Consider the following 21503-nt stretch of genomic DNA (forward strand, 5'->3'; position numbering starts at 1 on the left):
CATATACACAATTGAATATTACTCAACCGTAAGAAGAAAATAAATCCTAACTTTTGCAACCACTTGGATGGTACTAGAGGGCAGTATTCTCATGAAATAAGAGGTGGAGAAAGACAGGTGTCAAATGATTGGACTCATCTGTGGAGATGTAGAACCAAGAGAAAGCTGAATAAGCAAAACATCAACAGATTCACAGATCTGAAGATTGGAAAAAGAGATTCCAAAGGGAATGGAACTGCGGTGGATAGGAGGGAATGGAGGGTGGAGGGTGGCAGTAAAGAAAGCGTCCTATATGATTTCCATGATCAGTCTCGGTGGCCATTGCGGGGATGGCTGTACAACACAGAGAAGACAAGTATTGATTCTACAGTATCTTACTTGGCTCATGCAGATTGACTGCCATGGATAATCCTGCAGTTCTTTGTCATGGGCGGGTTGTTGCAAACGTAATGTTACCCATGTAATTGTACATTAATGAGTTATTAGGAAATGAATGAATGAATAAAATAAACCTAAAGTAATAGAATACAGCAGCCCAGTTTAAAGAAGACATGTGCTCAAGTTTTCTTCATTACCACACTATTAACATTAGCTAAGCTAAGTATCCATCAGCAGATGAAGAGTGGAATATTATTCAGCCGTATGAGGAAAATAAAATCCTGCCATTTAAAACAACATGTATGGAGATAGAGGGAATTATGCTCAGTGAAATGAGCGACGGAGAGAAAGAAACGTTGCAAATGACATCACTCACTTGCAGAGTCTTAGAAAAAAGGAAAAAGTTGAAGGAACAAAAGAGCAGCCACCCCGAACAGAAGAGTGGACTAACAGTTACGAAAGGAAAGAGACTATGGAGGAATGGTAGTAATGGAGGGTTAATGGCAGGGGGAAGAAACGGTGCATTAGAATTAGGATATATAGTGTTGGAGGGGGGGCACATGGAGGGCTATACAACACAGAAGACAAGTAGTGATTCTACATTAACTACACTGAAGGGCAGTGAATGCAATGGGGAATTGGGACATCTTGGTAATTGGTGGAGTCTAGTAAACAATGTTACTCATGTAATTGTGGATTAATGATAATTAAATTAGATATACAGAGATACAGAGATGATAGGTATAGACAGATGATAGAGATAGATGATGATAGATGATATATATTTGATAGATGCATTTGATAGATTAGGCAGATAGATGAAAGATAGATGAAAGATGACATTAGTTAGATAGGTAGACAGAAGATATTCTCGATATATAGTTGGACTATAGATAACTGCATAGAGAGATTATACCTATAGATCGATAGAGAGATACACAATAGGTGATAGTAGATTGGAAAAAACATAGGTAGTTAGATTTATTGATTGAAAGTAGAGAGATGACAGAAACATGGATGTATAGAAAGAGTGATAAGCAGATAAAATGCAGTGGCCCAGTTTTAGAAAGATATGTGCACCCCTTTGTTTATCACAGAACTATTCATAATAGCCAATCTCTGTCTGTCAGTAGATGAATGGATGAAGATGTGGTACATATACACTATCTGTTATTCAACTATAAGAAGAAAACAAATCCGTCCATTTGTAACTGCATGGATGGAACTAGGAGGTTTTATGCTCAGTGAAATAAGCCAGGAGGAGAAACACAAGTATCAAATGAGTTGACCCATCGGTGGAGACGGTAAACCAAGAAAAAAACTGAAGGAGGAAAACAGCAGCAGAATCACAGGACCAAAGAATTTACAAAGTTCAGAAATAGGAAGAGAGTGGGGTGGACAGGTGGCATTGGAGGGATAAGGGGGATGGTGGAAGAAAGGTAACATTACCAATACCATGTATAATGAGGTTGGGGGCACGGGGAGGCCTGTATAATACAGAGAATACAAGTAGTGTTTCTACATTATCTGACTATGCTCATGAAGAGTGACCACAATGGAGTGTATAGGTTGATCTTTTTGATGGGTGAGACTAGTAAAGATAATGTTATTTATCTAATTGTAGAGTAATGATAAATAAATAAGCAAATAACAAATATTTGGTAGACGATAGGTGAACGATTAACAGATAGATGATAAATGGATACATATGTAGATGTATAGTTAGGTGGTAGATTGATAGGAACTTAGAAAGATTGATGAGAGATGAGAGATAGAAAGATTGATAGATTGATAGATAGATAGGAAAGATTAGACAGATAAATGGAAGATAGATAAGATATATAGATAAGTAGATAGATAATATATTAGATATATAGTTAGATGGTAGATAGGTGATATAAATACATGATAGGTAATAGGAAATAGAAAGATACATGTACGGATTGATTGATATATGACAGATGATAGATGGAAACAGATGATAGATTGATTTATTGATCGAACACAGTGGCCCGGTTTAAAGAAGACAGGTGCATCTCTTTGTTTATCACACCACTATTCACAATAGCCAATCCGTGTCCATCAGTAGATGAATATATATCCAAGATGTGGAACATATACACAATCAATTAGCATTCAGCCATAGGAAGAAAACAAATCCTACCATTTACAACAACAAAAATGTTAGTTGACCCAACTGTGGAGACGGAAAAACAAGAAAAAAACTGAAAGAGCAAAACAGCAGGAGAATCACAGGACCAAAGAATATACAAAGTTCAGGAAGAGAAATAGAGTGGATTGGACATGTGGCATTGGAGTGGTAAGAGGGATGGTGGAAGAAAGGTCACATTAACAATACCATGCATAATCAGGATGGGGGCATGGGGAGGGCTGTACAATACAGAGAACACACGTAGTGATTCTACATTATCTGACTATGCTCATAAAGAGTGACTGCAATAGAGTGTATAGGTGAATCTTGGTGATGGGTGAGTCTAGTAAAGATAATGTTACGCATCTAATTGTAGAGTAATGATAAATAAATAAGCAAATAATAAATACTTGAGTGTTGATAGATGAACAATTAACAGATAGAAGATAGATGGATACATATATAGATGTATAGACAGGGGATAGATTGATAGGAATTTAAAAGGTAGATATATGATAGATGATAGATAGACAGACAGACAGACAGACACATGGATAAGTAGATAGATAGATTTGAAAGATTAGACAGATAAATGGAAGATAGATTAGATATATAGATTTATTGATAGAACACAGTGTTTCGTTATAAAGATATGTGCACCTCTTTGTTTATCAGAGCATTATTCACAATAGTCAATCCGTGTCCATCAGTAGATGAATAGATAAAGAAGATGTTGTACATATTGACAATCAATTCTCATTCAGCATTGGAAGATTCCATAGCCTACCATTTACAACAACATGCTCAATAAAATAAGTCAGGAGAAGGACAAAAATCAAATAATTTGACCCATCTGTGCACATGGAGTACCAATAAAATACTGAAGGGTAGAACAGCAGCAGAAACACAGATCCAAAAATGAAGTAACAGTTACCAAAGGGAAAGTGACAAGGAGGACATGTGAGAATGGAGGGATAACAGTGTGGACAGAAAGGATGCATTATGATTAGCACGTGTAATGTTTCTAGGGGTGCACGGGGAAGGCTGAACCAAACAGAAAAGACAGTGATTCTACAGTACCTTGCTCTGTTGATGGAAGTGTTTGCAGTGGGGCATTGGAGGGATCTTCGTGAAGGGGGAGTCTAGTGCCTGTAATGTTACACATGTAATTATAGATGAATAGTAATTAATTAATTTATCCAGCAAAACAAATACAGTAGGAGAGTTTAAAAAGACAAATGCATGACTATGTTTATCACAGCACTATTCAAAGTAGCCAAGCTAATAGGTCATCTGTAGATTAATGGCTCAAGAAGATGTGGTACATATACACATGGAATGTTACTCAGCCATAAGAAGTATACAAATCCTATCCTTTGCAACAACATGGATGGAGCTAGACGGTATTATTCTCAGTGATATAACTGAGACAGAGGAAACAAGTATCAAAAGATTTGACCCATCTGTGGAGACGAAGAACCAAGATAAAACTGAAGGAGCAAAACACCAGCAGATTCACAGAACCCAAGAGTGGGTTAAGCGTTGCCAAAAGGCAAAGACTATGGTGGATAGGTGGGAATGCAAGGAGAAGTGCAGATGTAAGATAGCACAGTTTTTGCTTATCATTATTGTGTCTGCGGGGCATGGGAGGGCTGTACAACACAGAGAAGACAAGTAGTGATTCTACAGTGTCTTACTATGCTCCTGGACAGTGACTGCAATGGAGTATCTGGAGAGAACTTGGTTATGGTGTGGGTCTAGTAAAATTAATGTTTCTCATGTAATTGTAGATTAATCATAAAAAAATTAATAAATGACTAAATAAATGAATAAATAATAAAGATATAGACATAATGTAACAGCCCAGTTGTAAAAGAAGATGGCTCGCCTCTTTCTCTCACCACTCTATTCGCAATAACCAAGATAAATGTCCTTCAGTAGATGAGAAGTAGAATAATATTCAGCCGTATGAAGAAAAAAGATCCTACGATTTACAACTACAAGGATGGAGCTAGAGAGTATTGTGCTAAGTGAAATAAGCCACACAGAGAATACCAAGTGGCAATTGAATTCACTCAACTGTGAAGTATTAGAGAAAAGAGAAAACATGTAGGAATAAGACAGAAGCTGCCTCACTGAAACCAAGAGTAGACTAATGGTTACCAAGGGGAAAGTGACTGAGGAGGATGGCTTGGAAGGGAGTAAAGAGAGGTAAAATGGAGCATTACGTGTAGCATACATGTGAGTAGGGGGAGGGCTCGAAGAACACAGTATATCAGCAAAGAACAGTACTGTTTCTACAGAGTATTCCTGGGCTCATGGACAGTAACACTTATGGGGTATATGGTGTGGATTTGATAATGGGGGTAGTTTAGTAAACACAATGTTGGTTATCTAACTGTCCTGTATGGACACGGAAATAAGAAACACTGTATCTTTGGTCAGGTTTCAATTTTCCCTGATGCTGTCTAGGTGGTCACCGCACACCTCAACAAAATCATAACCCTTGTACTGCCGCAGGCTCTGAAGTGCGAACCAGCTCCTCTCAGCATACACATTCTGTGTCTATGAAAGTGGCCCACTGTGACATCATGGAGTCTCCAGGCAACAGTGCTCTTCCTGCAAACTCCACTAGCTGATGGTGTTCAGAGCGCAGCCGTGTGGAGCTGCACTTTCTTACCAAACATTACTAGTTCTGGCCTACATATATATGTAAAATGATGTCATTCATCATTGGAGTATAAGAACAAAGAAAATACTGAAAGAGAAAAACAGCAGTCTCACAGAACACAAGAATAGATTAACAGTGACCAAATGGGGAAGACACAGAGATGGAAGGTTTGGAATGGAGGGTGGTGGGAAGAAAGGGTGCACTTCAGTTAGCATATATAATGAGGAATGGCTGCACGTGTAGTGCTGTACAACAGAGAAGACAACTAGCAATCCACAGTACATTGCTGTGGTGATTGAAGTGACTGCAAAGGGGTATTGGGTGGAACGTGGTAATGGGAGTCTAGTAAATACATTACACATATAAGTGTAGATTAAGAGTAAATATACAACTCAATAATAAACTCCTATCAACAAATCCAATGCAGCAGCCAAGTTAAAAAAAGGTATTTACATCCGTAGGTTTATCTGCAGTATTCACAGTATCCAGGGTAAGTGTAATTCAGTAGATTAATGTGTAAATAAGTTGTGCTACATATACACAATTGAATATTACTCAACCGTAAGAAGAAAATAAATCCTAACTTTTGCAACCACTTGGATGGTACTAGAGGGCAGTATTCTCATGAAATAAGAGGTGGAGAAAGACAGGTGTCAAATGACTGGACTCATCTGTGGAGATGTAGAACCAAGAGAAAGCTGAATAAGCAAAACATCAACAGATTCACAGATCTGAAGATTGGAAAAAGAGATTCCAAAGGGAATGGAACTGCGGTGGATAGGAGGGAATGGAGGGTGGAGGGTGGCAGTAAAGAAAGCGTCCTATATGATTTCCATGATCAGTCTCAGTGGCCATTGCGGGGATGGCTGTACAACACAGAGAAGACAAGTATTGATTCTACAGTATCTTACTTTGCTCATGCAGATTGACTGCCATGGATAATCCTGCAGTTCTTTGTCATGGGCGGGTTGTTGCAAACGTAATGTTACCCATGTAATTGTACATTAATGAGTTATTAGGAAATGAATGAATGAATAAAATAAACCTAAAGTAATAGAATACAGCAGCCCAGTTTAAAGAAGACATGTGCACACCTTTTTTTCATTACCACACTATTAACATTAGCTAAGCTAAGTATCAATCACCAGATGAAGAGTGGAATATTATTCAGCCTTATGAGGAAAATAAAATCCTGCCATTTAAAACAACATGTATGGAGATAGAGGGAATTATGCTCAGTGAAATGAGCGACGGAGAGAAAGAAACGTTGCAAATGACATCACTCACTTGCAGAGTCTTAGAAAAAAGGAAAAAGTTGAAGGAACAAAAGAGCAGCCACCCCGAACAGAAGAGTGGACTAACAGTTACGAAAGGAAAGAGACTATGGAGGAATGGAGGGTTAATGGCAGGGGGAAGAAACGGTGCATTAGAATTAGGATATATAGTGTTGGAGGGGGGGCACATGGAGGGCTATACAACACAGAAGACAAGTAGTGATTCTACATTAACTACACTGAAGGGCAGTGAATGCAATGTGGAATTGGGACATCTTGGTAATTGGTGGAGTCTAGTAAACAATGTTACTCATGTAATTGTGGATTAATGATAATTAAATTAGATATACAGAGATACAGAGATGATAGGTATAGACAGATGATAGAGATAGATGATGATAGATGATATATATTTGATAGATGCATTTGATAGATTAGGCAGATAAATGAAAGATAGATGAAAGATGAGATTAGTTAGATAGGTAGACAGAAGATATTCTAGATATATAGTTAGACGATAGATAACTGCACAGAGAGATTATACCTATAGATCGATACAGAGATACACAATAGGTGATAGTAGATTGGAAAAAACATAGGTAGATAGATTTATTGATTGAAAGTAGAGAGATGACAGAAACATGGATGTATAGAAAGAGTGATAAGCAGATAAAATGCAGTGGCCCAGTTTTAGAAAGATATGTGCACCCCTTTGTTTATCACAGAACTATTCATAATAGCCAATCTCTGTCTGTCAGTAGATGAATGGATGAAGATGTGGTACATATACACTATCTGTTATTCAACTATAAGAAGAAAACAAATCCGTCCATTTGTAACTGCATGGATGGAACTAGGAGGTTTTATGCTCAGTGAAATAAGCCAGGAGGAGAAACACAAGTATCAAATGAGTTGACCCATCGGTGGAGACGGTAAACCAAGAAAAAAACTGAAGGAGGAAAACAGCAGCAGAATCACAGGACCAAAGAATTTACAAAGTTCAGAAATAGGAAGAGAGTGGGGTGGACAGGTGGCATTGGAGGGATAAGGGGGATGGTGGAAGAAAGGTAACATTACCAATACCATGTATAATGAGGTTGGGGGCACGGGGAGGCCTGTATAATACAGAGAATACAAGTAGTGTTTCTACATTATCTGACTATGCTCATGAAGAGTGACCACAATGGAGTGTATAGGTTGATCTTTTTGATGGGTGAGACTAGTAAAGATAATGTTATTTATCTAATTGTAGAGTAATGATAAATAAATAAGCAAATAACAAATATTTGGTAGACGATAGGTGAACGATTAACAGATAGATGATAAATGGATACATATGTAGATGTATAGTTAGGTGGTAGATTGATAGGAACTTAGAAAGATTGATGAGAGATGAGAGATAGAAAGATTGATAGATTGATAGATAGATAGGAAAGATTAGACAGATAAATGGAAGATAGATAAGATATATAGATAAGTAGATAGATAATATATTAGATATATAGTTAGATGGTAGATAGGTGATATAAATACATGATAGGTAATAGGAAATAGAAAGATACATGTACGGATTGATTGATATATGACAGATGATAGATGGAAACAGATGATAGATTGATTTATTGATCGAACACAGTGGCCCGGTTTAAAGAAGACCGGTGCATCTCTTTGTTTATCACAACACTATTCACAATAGCCAATCCGTGTCCATCAGTAGATGAATATATATCCAAGATGTGGAACATATACACAATCAATTAGCATTCAGCCATAGGAAGAAAACAAATCCTACCATTTACAACAACAAAAATGTTAGTTGACCCAACTGTGGAGACGGAAAAACAAGAAAAAAACTGAAAGAGCAAAACAGCAGGAGAATCACAGGACCAAAGAATATACAAAGTTCAGGAAGAGAAATAGAGTGTATTGGACATGTGGCATTGGAGTGGTAAGAGGGATGGTGGAAGAAAGGTCACATTAACAATACCATGCATAATCAGGTTGGGGGCATGGGGAGGGCTGTACAATACAGAGAACACACGTAGTGATTCTACATTATCTGACTATGCTCATGAAGAGTGACTGCAATAGAGTGTATAGGTGAATCTTGGTGATGGGTGAGTCTAGTAAAGATAATGTTACGCATCTAATTGTAGAGTAATGATAAATAAATAAGCAAATAATAAATACTTGAGTGTTGATAGATGAACAATTAACAGATAGAAGATAGATGGATACATATATAGATGTATAGACAGGGGATAGATTGATAGGAATTTAAAGGTAGATATATGATAGATGATAGATAGACAGACAGACAGACACATGGATAAGTAGATAGATAGATTTGAAAGATTAGACAGATAAATGGAAGATAGATTATATATATAGATTTATTGATAGAACACAGTGTTTCGTTATAAAGATATGTGCACCTCTTTGTTTATCAGAGCAGTATTCACAATAGTCAATCCGTGTCCATCAGTAGATGAATAGATAAAGAAGATGTTGTACATATTGACAATTAATTCTCATTCAGCATTGGAAGATTCCATATCCTACCATTTACAACAACATGCTCAATAAAATAAGTCAGGAGAAGGACAAGAATCAAATAATTTGACCCATCTGTGCACATGGAGTACCAATAAAATACTGAAGGAGTAGAACAGCAGCAGAAACACAGATCCAAAAATGAAGTAACAGTTACCAAAGGGAAAGTGACAAGGAGGACATGTGAGAATGGAGGGATAACAGTGTGGACAGAAAGGATGCATTATGATTAGCACGTGTAATGTTTCTAGGGGTGCACGGGGAAGGCTGAACCAAACAGAAAAGACAGTGATTCTACAGTACCTTGCTCTGTTGAAGGAAGTGTTTGCAGTGGGGCATTGGAGGGATCTTCGTGAAGGGGGAGTCTAGTGCCTGTAATGTTACACATGTAATTATAGATGAATAGTAATTAATTAATTTATCCAGCAAAACAAATACAGTAGGAGAGTTTAAAAAGACAAATGCATGACTATGTTTATCACAGCAATATTCAAAGTAGCCAAGCTAATAGGTCATCTGTAGATTAATGGCTCAAGAAGATGTGGTACATATACACATGGAATGTTACTCAGCCATAAGAAGTATACAAATCCTATCCTTTGCAACAACATGGATGGAGCTAGACGGTATTATTCTCAGTGATATAACTGAGACAGAGGAAACAAGTATCAAAAGATTTGACCCATCTGTGGAGACGAAGAAAAAGATAAAACTGAAGGAGCAAAACACCAGCAGATTCACAGAACCCAAGAGTGGGTTAAGCGTTACCAAAAGGCAAAGACTATGGTGGATAGGTGGGAATGCAAGGAGAAGTGCAGATGTAAGATAGCACAGTTTTTGCTTATCATTATTGTGTCTGCGGGGCATGGGAGGGCTGTACAACACAGAGAAGACAAGTAGTGATTCTACAGTGTCTTACTATGCTCCTGGACAGTGACTGCAATGGAGTATCTGGAGAGAACTTGGTTATGGTGTGGGTCTAGTAAAATTAATGTTTCTCATGTAATTGTAGATTAATCATAAAAAAATCAATAAATGACTAAATAAATGAATAAATAATAAAGATATAGACATAATGTAACAGCCCAGTTGTAAAAGAAGATGGCTCGCCTCTTTCTCTCACCACTCTATTCGCAATAACCAAGATAAATGTCCTTCAGTAGATGAGAAGTAGAATAATATTCAGCCGTATGAAGAAAAAAGATCCTACAATTTACAACTACATGGATGGAGCTAGAGAGTATTGTGCTAAGTGAAATAAGCCACACAGAGAATACCAAGTGGCAATTGAATTCACTCAACTGTGAAGTATTAGAGAAAAGAGAAAACATGTAGGAATAAGACAGAAGCTGCCTCACTGAAACCAAGAGTAGACTAATGGTTACCAAGGGGAAAGTGACTGAGGAGGATGGCTTGGAAGGGAGTAAAGAGAGGTAAAATGGAGCATTACGTGTAGCACACATGTGAGTAGGGGGAGGGCTCGAAGAACACAGTATATCAGCAAAGAACAGTACTGTTTCTACAGAGTATTCCTGGGCTCATGGACAGTAACACTTATGGGGTATATGGTGTGGATTTGATAATGGGGGTAGTTTAGTAAACACAATGTTGGTTATCTAACTGTCCTGTATGGACACGGAAATAAGAAACACTGTATCTTTGGTCAGGTTTCAATTTTCCCTGATGCTGTCTAGGTGGTCACCGCACACCTCAACAAAATCACAACCCTTGTAGAGCCGCAGGCTCTGAAGTGCGAACCAGCTCCTCTCAGCATACACATTCTGTGTCTATGAAAGTGGCCCACTGTGACATCATGGTGTCTCCAGGCAACAGTGCTCTTCCTGCAAACTCCACTAGCTGATGGTGTTCAGAGCGCAGCCGTGTGGAGCTGCACTTTCTTACCAAACATTACTAGTTCTGGCCTACATATATATGTAAAATGATGTCATTCATCATTGGAGTATAAGAACAAAGAAAATACTGAAAGAGAAAAACAGCAGTCTCACAGAACACAAGAATAGATAAACAGTGACCAAATGGGGAAGACACAGAGATGGAAGGTTTGGAATGGAGGGTGGTGGGAAGAAAGGGTGCACTTCAGTTAGCATATATAATGAGGAATGGCTGCACGTGTAGTGCTGTACAACAGAGAAGACAACTAGCAATCCACAGTACATTGCTGTGGTGATTGAAGTGACTGCAAAGGGGTATTGGGTGGAACGTGGTAATGGGAGTCAAGTAAATACATTACACATATAAGTGTAGATTAAGAGTAAATATACAACTCAATAATAAACTCCTATCAACAAATCCAATGCAGCAGCCAAGTTAAAAAAAAGGTATTTACATCTGTAGGTTTATCTGCAGTATTCACAGTATCCAGGGTAAGTGTAATTCAGTTGATTGATGTGTAAATAAGTTGTGCTACATATACACAATTGAATATTACTCAACCGTAAGAAGAAAATAAATCCTAACTTTTGCAACCACTTGGATGGTACTAGAGGGCAGTATTCTCATAAAATAAGAGGTGGAGAAAGACAGGTGTCAAATGATTGGACTCATCTATGGAGATGTAGAACCAAGAGAAAGCTGAATAAGCAAAACATCCACAGATTCACAGATCTGAAGATAGGAATAAGAGATTCCAAAGGGAATGGGATTGCGGTGGATAGGAGGGAATGGAGGGTGGAGGGTGGCAGTAAAGAAAGCGTCCTATATGATTTCCATGATCAGTCTCAGTGGCCATTGCGGGGATTGCTGTACAACACAGAGAAGACAAGTATTGATTCAACAGTATCTTACTTGGCTCATGCAGATTGACTGCCATGGATAATCCTGCAGTTCTTTGTCATGGGCGGGTTGTTGCAAACGTAATGTTACCCATGTAATTGTACATTTATGAGATATTAGGAAATGAATGAATGAATAAAATAAACCTAAAGTAATAGAATACAGCAGCCCAGTTTAAAGAAGACATGTGCTCGTTTTCTTCATTACCACACTATTAACATTAGCTAAGCTAAGTATCCATCACCAGATGAAGAGTGGAGTATGATTCAGCCTTATGAGGAAAATAAAATCCTGCCATTTAAAACAACATGTATGGAGATAGAGGGAATTATGCTCAGTGAAATGAGCGACGGAGAGAAAGAAACGTTGCAAATGACATCACTCACTTGCAGAGTCTTAGAAAAAAGGAAAAAGTTGAAGGAACAAAAGAGCAGCCACCCCGAACAGAAGAGTGGACTAACAGTTACGAAAGGAAAGAGACTATGGAGGAATGGAGGGTTAATGGCAGGGGGAAGAAACGGTGCATTAGAATTAGGATATAGAGTGTTGGAGGGGGGGCACATGGAGGGCTATAAAACACAGAAGACAAGTAGTGATTCTGCATTAACTACACTGAAGGGCAGTGAATGCAATGGGGAATTGGGACATCTTGGTAATTGGTGGAGTCTAGTAAACAATGTTACTCATGTAATTGTGGATTAATGATAATTAAATTAGATATACAGAGATACAGAGATGATAGGTATAGACAGATGATAGAGATAGATGATGATAGATGATATATATTTGATAGATGCATTTGATAGATTAGGCAGATAAATGAAAGATAGATGAAAGATGACATTAGTTAGATAGGTAGACAGAAGATATTCTAGATATATAGTTAGACGATAGATAACTGCACAGAGAGATTATACCTATAGATCGATACAGAGATACACAATAGGTGATAGTAGATTGGAAAAAACATAGGTAGATAGATTTATTGATTGAAAGTAGATAGATGACAGAAACATGGATGTATAGAAAGAGTGATAAGCAGATAAAATGCAGTGGCCCAGTTTTAGAAAGATATGTGCACCCCTTTGTTTATCACAGAACTATTCATAATAGCCAAACTCTGTCTGTCAGTAGATGAATGGATGAAGATGTGGTACATATACACTATCTGTTATTCAACTACAAGAAGAAAACAAATCCGTCCATTTGTAACTGCATGGATGGAACTAGGAGGTTTTATGCTCAGTGAAATAAGCCAGGAGGAGAAACACAAGTATCAAATGAGTTGACCCATCGGTGGAGACGGTAAACCAAGAAAAAAACTGAAGGAGGAAAACAGCAGCAGAATCACAGGACCAAAGAATTTACAAAGTTCAGAAATAGGAAGAGAGTGGGGTGGACAGGTGGCATTGGAGGGATAAGGGGGATGGTGGAAGAAAGGTAACATTACCAATACCATGTATAATGAGGTTGGGGGCACGGGGAGGCCTGTATAATACAGAGAATACAAGTAGTGTTTCTACATTATCTGACTATGCTCATGAAGAGTGACCACAATGGAGTGTATAGGTTGATCTTTTTGATGGGTGAGACTAGTAAAGATAATGTTATTTATCTAATTGTAGAGTAATGATAAATAAATAAGCAAATAACAAATATTTGGTAGACGATAGGTGAACGATTAACAGATAGATGATAAATGGATACATATGTAGATGTATAGTTAGGTGGTAGATTGATAGGAACTTAGAAAGATTGATGAGAGATGAGAGATAGAAAGATTGATAGATTGATAGATAGATAGGAAAGATTAGACAGATAAATGGAAGATAGATAAGATATATAGATAAGTAGATAGATAATATATTAGATATATAGTTAGATGGTAGATAGGTGATATAAATACATGATAGGTAATAGGAAATAGAAAGATACATGTACGGATTGATTGATATATGACAGATGATAGATGGAAACAGATGATAGATTGATTTATTGATCGAACACAGTGGCCCGGTTTAAAGAAGACCGGTGCATCTCTTTGTTTATCACACCACTATTCACAATAGCCAATCCGTGTCCATCAGTAGATGAATATATATCCAAGATGTGGAACATATACACAATCAATTAGCATTCAGCCATAGGAAGAAAACAAATCCTACCATTTACAACAACAAAAATGTTAGTTGACCCAACTGTGGAGACGGAAAAACAAGAAAAAAACTGAAAGAGCAAAACAGCAGGAGAATCACAGGACCAAAGAATATACAAAGTTCAGAAAGAAAAATAGAGTGGATTGGACATGTGGCATTGGAGTGGTAAGAGGGATGGTGGAAGAAAGGTCACATTAACAATACCATGCATAATCAGGTTGGGGGCATGGGGAGGGCTGTACAATACAGAGAATACACGTAGTGATTCTACATTATCTGACTATGCTCATGAAGAGTGACTGCAATGGAGTGTATAGGTGAATCTTGGTGATGGGTGAGTCTAGTAAAGATAATGTTACGCATCTAATTGTAGAGTAATGATAAATAAATAAGCAAATAATAAATACTTGAGTGTTGATAGATGAACGATTAACAGATAGAAGATAGATGGATACATATATAGATGTATAGACAGGGGATAGATTGATAGGAATTTAAAAGGTAGATATATGATAGATGATAGATAGACAGAGAGAAAGACAGACACATGGATAAGTAGATAGATAGATTTGAAAGATTAGACAGATAAATGGAAGATAGTTTAGATATATAGATTTATTGATAGAACACAGTGTTTCGTTATAAAGATATGTGCACCTCTTTGTTTATCAGAGCAGTATTCACAATAGTCAATCCGTGTCCATCAGTAGATGAATAGATAAAGAAGATGTTGTACATATTGACAATCAATTCTCATTCAGCATTGGAAGATTCCATATCCTACCATTTACAACAACATGCTCAATAAAATAAGTCAGGAGAAGGACAAGAATCAAATAATTTGACCCATCTGTGCACATGGAGTACCAATAAAAAACTGAAGGAGTAGAACAGCAGCAGAAACACAGATCCAAAAATGAAGTAACAGTTACCAAAGGGAAAGTGACAAGGAGGACATGTGAGAATGGAGGGATAACAGTGTGGACAGAAAGGATGCATTATGATTAGCACGTGTAATGTTTCTAGGGGTGCACGGGGAAGGCTGAACCAAACAGAAAAGACAGTGATTCTACAGTACCTTGCTCTGTTGAAGGAAGTGTTTGCAGTGGGGCATTGGAGGGATCTTCGTGAAGGGGGAGTCTAGTGCCTGTAATGTTACACATGTAATTATAGATGAATAGTAATTAATTAATTTCTCCAGCAAAACAAATACAGTAGGAGAGTTTAAAAAGACAAATGCATGACTATGTTTATCACAGCACTATTCAAAGTAGCCAAGCTAATAGGTCATCTGTAGATTAATGGCTCAAGAAGATGTGGTACATATACACATGGAATGTTACTCAGCCATAAGAAGTATACAAATCCTATCCTTTGCAACAACATGGATGGAGCTAGACGGTATTATTCTCAGTGATATAACTGAGACAGAGGAAGCAAGTATCAAAAGATTTGACCCATCTGTGGAGACGAAGAACCAAGATAAAACTGAAGGAGCAAAACACCAGCAGATTCACAGAACCCAAGAGTGGGTTAAGCGTTACCAAAAGGCAAAGACTATGGTGGATAGGTGGGAATGCAAGGAGAAGTGCAGAGGTAAGATAGCACAGTTTTTGCTTATCATTATTGTGTCTGCGGGGCATGGGCGGGCTGTACAACACAGAGAAGACAAGTAGTGATTCTATAGTGTCTTACTATGCTCCTGGACAGTGACTGCAATGGAGTATCTGGAGAGAACTTGGTTATCGTGTGGGTCTGGTAAAATTAATGTTTCTCATGTAATTGTAGATTAATCATAAAAAAATCAATATACGACTAAATAAATGAATAAATAATAAAGATATAGACATAATGTAACAGCCCAGTTGTAAAAGAAGATGGCTCGCCTCTTTCTCTCACCACTCTATTCGCAATAACCAAGCTAAATGTCCTTCAGTAGATGAGAAGTAGAATAATATTCAGCCGTATGAAGAAAAAAGATCCTACGATTTACAACTACAAGGATGGAGCTAGAGAGTATTGTGCTAAGTGAAATAAGCCACACAGAGAATACCAAGTGGCAATTGAATTCACTCAACTGTGAAGTATTAGAGAAAAGAGAAAACATGTAGGAATAAGACAGAAGCTGCCTCACTGAAACCAAGAGTAGACTAATGGTTACCAAGGGGAAAGTGACTGAGGAGGATGGCTTGGAAGGGAGTAAAGAGAGGTAAAATGGAGCATTACGTGTAGCATACATGTGAGTAGGGGGAGGGCTCGAAGAACACAGTATATCAGCAAAGAACAGTACTGTTTCTACAGAGTATTCCTGGGCTCATGGACAGTAACACTTATGGGGTATATGGTGTGGATTTGATAATGGGGGTAGTTTAGTAAACACAATGTTGGTTATCTAACTGTCCTGTATGGACACGGAAATAAGAAACACTGTATCTTTGGTCAGGTTTCAATTTTCCCTGATGCTGTCTAGGTGGTCACCGCACACCTCAACAAAATCACAACCCTTGTAGTGCCGCAGGCTCTGTAGTGCGAACCAGCTCCTCTCAGCATACACATTCTGTGTCTATGAAAGTGGCCCACTGTGACATCATGGAGTCTCCAGGCAACAGTGCTATTCTGAAAACTCCAATAGCTGATGGTGTTCAGAGCGCAGCCGTGTGGAGCTGCACTTTCTTACCAAACATTACTAGTTCTGGCCTACATATATATGTAAAATGATGTCATTCATCATTGGAGTATAAGAACAAAGAAAATACTGAAAGAGTAAAACAGAAGTCTCACAGAACACAAGAATAGATTAACAGTGACCAAATGGGGAAGACACAGAGATGGGAGGTTTGGAATGGAGGGTGGTGGGAAGAAAGGGTGCACTTCAGTTAGCATATATAATGAGGAATGGCTGCACGTGTAGTGCTGTACAACAGAGAAGACAACTAGCAATCCACAGTACATTGCTGTGGTGATTGAAGTGACTGCAAAGGGGTATTGGGTGGAACGTGGTAATGGGAGTCTAGTAAATACATTACACATATAAGTGTAGATTAAGAGTAAATATACAACTCAATAATAAACTCCTATCAACAAATCCAATGCAGCAGCCACGTTAAAAAAAAGGTATTTACATCCGTAGGTTTATCTGCAGTATTCACAGTATCCAGGGTAAGTGTAATTCAGTAGATTAATGTGTAAATAAGTTGTGCTACATATACACAAATGAATATTACTCAACCGTAAGAAGAAAATAAATCCTAACTTTTGCAACCACTTGGATGGTACTAGAGGGCAGTATTCTCATGAAATAAGAGGTGGAGAAAGACAGGTGTCAAATGATTGGACTCATCTGTGGAGATGTAGAACCAAGAGAAAGATGAATAAGCAAAACATCAACAGATTCACAGATCTGAAGATTGGAAAAAGAGATTCCAAAGGGAATGGAACTGCGGTGGATAGGAGGGAATGGAGGGTGGAGGGTGGCAGTAAAGAAAGCGTCCTATATGATTTCCATGATCAGTCTCGGTGGCCATTGCGGGGATGGCTGTACAACACAGAGAAGACAAGTATTGATTCTACAATATCTTACTTGGCTCATGCAGATTGACTGCCATGGATAATCCTGCAGTTCTTTGTCATGGGCGGGTTGTTGCAAACGTAATGTTACCCATGTAATTGTACATTTATGAGTTATTAGGAAATGAATGAATGAATAAAATAAACCTAAAGTAATAGAATACAGCAGCCCAGTTTAAAGAAGACATGTGCTCGTTTTCTTCATTACCACACTATTAACATTAGCTAAGCTAAGTATCCATCACCAGATGAAGAGTGGAGTATGATTCAGCCTTATGAGGAAAATAAAATCCTGCCATTTAAAACAACATGTATGGAGATAGAGGGAATTATGCTCAGTGAAATGAGCGACGGAGAGAAAGAAACGTTGCAAATGACATCACTCACTTGCAGAGTCTTAGAAAAAAGGAAAAAGTTGAAGGAACAAAAGAGCAGCCACCCCGAACAGAAGAGTGGACTAACAGTTACGAAAGGAAAGAGACTATGGAGGAATGGAGGGTTAATGGCAGGGGGAAGAAACGGTGCATTAGAATTAGGATATAGAGTGTTGGAGGGGGGGCACATGGAGGGCTATAAAACACAGAAGACAAGTAGTGATTCTGCATTAACTACACTGAAGGGCAGTGAATGCAATGGGGAATTGGGACATCTTGGTAATTGGTGGAGTCTAGTAAACAATGTTACTCATGTAATTGTGGATTAATGATAATTAGATATACAGAGATACAGAGATGATAGGTATAGACAGATGATAGAGATAGATGATGATAGATGATATATATTTGATAGATGCATTTGATAGATTAGGCAGATAAATGAAAGATAGATGAAAGATGACATTAGTTAGATAGGTAGACAGAAGATATTCTAGATATATAGTTAGACGATAGATAACTGCACAGAGAGATTATACCTATAGATCGATACAGAGATACACAATAGGTGATAGTAGATTGGAAAAAACATAGGTAGATAGATTTATTGATTGAAAGTAGAGAGATGACAGAAACATGGATGTATAGAAAGAGTGATAAGCAGATAAAATGCAGTGGCCCAGTTTTAGAAAGATATGTGCACCCCTTTGTTTATCACAGAACTATTCATAATAGCCAACCTCTGTCTGTCAGTAGATGAATGGATGAAGATGTGGTACATATACACTATCTGTTATTCAACTACAAGAAGAAAACAAATCCGTCCATTTGTAACTGCATGGATGGAACTAGGAGGTTTTATGCTCAGTGAAATAAGCCAGGAGGAGAAACACAAGTATCAAATGAGTTGACCCATCGGTGGAGACGGTAAACCAAGAAAAAAACTGAAGGAGGAAAACAGCAGCAGAATCACAGGACCAAAGAATTTACAAAGTTCAGAAATAGGAAGAGAGTGGGGTGGACAGGTGGCATTGGAGGGATAAGGGGGATGGTGGAAGAAAGGTAACATTACCAATACCATGTATAATGAGGTTGGGGGCACGGGGAGGCCTGTATAATACAGAGAATACAAGTAGTGTTTCTACATTATCTGACTATGCTCATGAAGAGTGACCACAATGGAGTGTATAGGTTGATCTTTTTGATGGGTGAGACTAGTAAAGATAATGTTATTTATCTAATTGTAGAGTAATGATAAATAAATAAGCAAATAACAAATATTTGGTAGACGATAGGTGAACGATTAACAGATAGATGATAAATGGATACATATGTAGATGTATACTTAGGTGGTAGATTGATAGGAACTTAGAAAGATTGATGAGAGATGAGAGATAGAAAGATTGATAGATTGATAGATAGATAGGAAAGATTAGACAGATAAATGGAAGATAGATAAGATATATAGATAAGTAGATAGATAATATATTAGATATATAGTTAGATGGTAGATAGGTGATATAAATACATGATAGGTAATAGGAAATAGAAAGATACATGTACGGATTGATTGATATATGACAGATGATAGATGGAAACAGATGATAGATTGATTTATTGATCGAACACAGTGGCCCGGTTTAAAGAAGACCGGTGCATCTCTTTGTTTATCACACCACTATTCACAATAGCCAATCCGTGTCCATCAGTAGATGAATATATATCCAAGATGTGGAACATATACACAATTAGCATTCAGCCATAGGAAGAAAACAAATCCTACCATTTACAACAACAAAAATGTTAGTTGACCCAACTGTGGAGACGGAAAAACAAGAAAAAAACTGAAAGAGCAAAACAGCAGGAGAATCACAGGACCAAAGAATATACAAAGTTCAGAAAGAAAAATAGAGTGGATTGGACATGTGGCATTGGAGTGGTAAGAGGGATGGTGGAAGAAAGGTCACATTAACAATACCATGCATAATCAGGTTGGGGGCATGGGGAGGGCTGTACAATACAGAGAATACACGTAGTGATTCTACATTATCTGACTATGCTCATGAAGAGTGACTGCAATGGAGTGTATAGGTGAATCTTGGTGATGGGTGAGTCTAGTAAAGATAATGTTACGCATCTAATTGTAGAGTAATGATAAATAAATAAGCAAATAATAAATACTTGAGTGTTGATAGATGAACGATTAACAGATAGAAGATAGATGGATACATATATAGATGTATAGACAGGGGATAGATTGATAGGAATTTAAAAGGTAGATATATGATAGATGATAGAGAGACAGACAGACAGACAGACACATGGATAAGTAGATAGATAGATTTGAAAGATTAGACAGATAAATGGAAGATAGTTTAGATATATAGATTTATTGATAGAACACAGTGTTTCGTTATAAAGATATGTGCACCTCTTTGTTTATCAGAGCAGTATTCACAATAGTCAATCCGTGTCCATCAGTAGATGAATAGATAAAGAAGATGTTGTACATATTGACAATCAATTCTCATTCAGCATTGGAAGATTCCATATCCTACCATTTACAACAACATGCTCAATAAAATAAGTCAGGAGAAGGACAAGAATCAAATAATTTGACCCATCTGTGCACATGGAGTACCAATAAAAAACTGAAGGAGTAGAACAGCAGCAGAAACACAGATCCAAAAATGAAGTAACAGTTACCAAAGGGAAAGTGACAAGGAGGACATGTGAGAATGGAGGGATAACAGTGTGGACAGAAAGGATGCATTATGATTAGCACGTGTAATGTTTCTAGGGGTGCACGGGGAAGGCTGAACCAAACAGAAAAGACAGTGATTCTACAGTACCTTGCTCTGTTGAAGGAAGTGTTTGCAGTGGGGCATTGGAGGGATCTTCGTGAAGGGGGAGTCTAGTGCCTGTAATGTTACACATGTAATTATAGATGAATAGTAATTAATTAATTTATCCAGCAAAACAAATACAGTAGGAGAGTTTAAAAAGACAAATGCATGACTATGTTTATCACAGCACTATTCAAAGTAGCCAAGCTAATAGGTCATCTGTAGATTAATGGCTCAAGAAGATGTGGTACATATACACATGGAATGTTACTCAGCCATAAGAAGTATACAAATCCTATCCTTTGCAACAACATGGATGGAGCTAGACGGTATTATTCTCAGTGATATAACTGAGACAGAGGAAACAAGTATCAAAAGATTTGACCCATCTGTGGAGACGAAGAACCAAGATAAAACTGAAGGAGCAAAACACCAGCAGATTCACAGAACCCAAGAGTGGGTTAAGCGTTACCAAAAGGCAAAGACTATGGTGGATAGGTGGGAATGCAAGGAGAAGTGCAGATGTAAGATAGCACAGTTTTTGCTTATCATTATTGTGTCTGCGGGGCATGGGAGGGCTGTACAACACAGAGAAGACAAGTAGTGATTCTACAGTGTCTTACTATGCGCCTTGGCATTGACTGCAATGGAGTATCTGGAGAACTTGGTTATCGTGTGGGTCTGGTAAAATTAATGTTTCTCATGTAATTGTAGATTAATCATAAAAAAATCAATAAAT

Source organism: Manis pentadactyla, chromosome Y (assembly GCF_030020395.1).
Source record: "Manis pentadactyla isolate mManPen7 chromosome Y, mManPen7.hap1, whole genome shotgun sequence".
Taxonomy (NCBI): Eukaryota; Metazoa; Chordata; class Mammalia; order Pholidota; family Manidae; genus Manis; species Manis pentadactyla.